Genomic DNA, 1,240 nt, shown 5'->3' with positions numbered 1-1,240 from the left:
CGTGTTGGTCAGGCTGGTCTTGAACTCCTGACCTCAGGGGATCCACCCACCTCAGCCTCCCAAAGTGCTGGGATTACAGGCATGAGTCACCACACCCAACCTGAAACTAAAAATTAAAATCAGATTTTTAAAAATGTGGTGAAAATAATTATATAAATCTGTATATTTTGAATGGAAGATTACCAAGAAATACTAGTAAGTGAAAGGTACGAGTTGTAGAAGAAAAATCCAAACTATGTATATACATTCATTTATTAAACATGCATTTGTTCTGTACTTATTATGAGCCTACTATGTGCTAGACATTAACATAGTCCCCATATAGTCCATTTATATATCATACTTCACTAATTGTAGGTGCTCAGTAGATACCAGACGTGTGCCAGGCAGTGCAGCACACTGTGCTTTACAAGGAGGGGTTCATGTAATAATCATAGCCACCTTGCACAACGAGGCACCCTTACCCCAGAGCCCATGCTATTCCACTTCCATATGCACAGGCCCAGAAACACTAGACACTAAACCATTAGATGCTGTCACCTCTAGGAAGGAGGTAATGGAGAACGACAGGGACTTGAAATATTCCAGTATTTCTAATACTACACATACAATGAAGCCTCCTGTGCAAACCCCTCCTCTGGCCCTACTCCTTCCATCCCTCCCACAAAAATTACTAGCCTTAAGTTTGTTGTAGTATTCTCGTGCATATTTTTATACTTTTGCTACTTGTGTATTTTACATATGGTATTACTTTGAATATTTTAAACTAAAAATGGTGTAAAACTGAATGTAAGCTTCTGCAAATTTTTTCACTTATTACATTGCTGACATTTATCTATGTTGATACACACGGCTCTACCTTATTTACTCACCTTGTGTATTGTATTTCATTATGTTAATACCCAGAGTAGAACCTCCAAGTCAAGCAACATCCACTTGACTAAGTATTGCTAAATTGCTCTCCTAATTAAGTATTTATCAGCAATGTGAGTTCCATTGCTCCACATTCTTGACAACAGTTGGTACTGTCAAGACTACTAATTTTTGCCAAGCTAATAAATGTAAAACATTATTTCTCTATTTTTTAAATGTGTATTTCTTCCGATTACTAGCCTGGATGAATATTTTTCTTATGTCTATTGGACATTTAGTTTTCCCTTTATATCCTTTGCCCATTATTCTATCAGCTTGTCTTTTTCTCATTGATTTCTTTAAAAAGAATTCTTTTTTTTTTTTTTTT

The sequence above is a fragment of the Colobus angolensis genome, unplaced genomic scaffold, assembly GCF_000951035.1.
Source record: "Colobus angolensis palliatus isolate OR3802 unplaced genomic scaffold, Cang.pa_1.0 Scaffold53, whole genome shotgun sequence".
Classification (NCBI taxonomy): Eukaryota; Metazoa; Chordata; class Mammalia; order Primates; family Cercopithecidae; genus Colobus; species Colobus angolensis.
The sequence above is the reverse complement of the archived record's forward strand: the minus strand, read 5'-3'. Positions refer to the sequence as shown.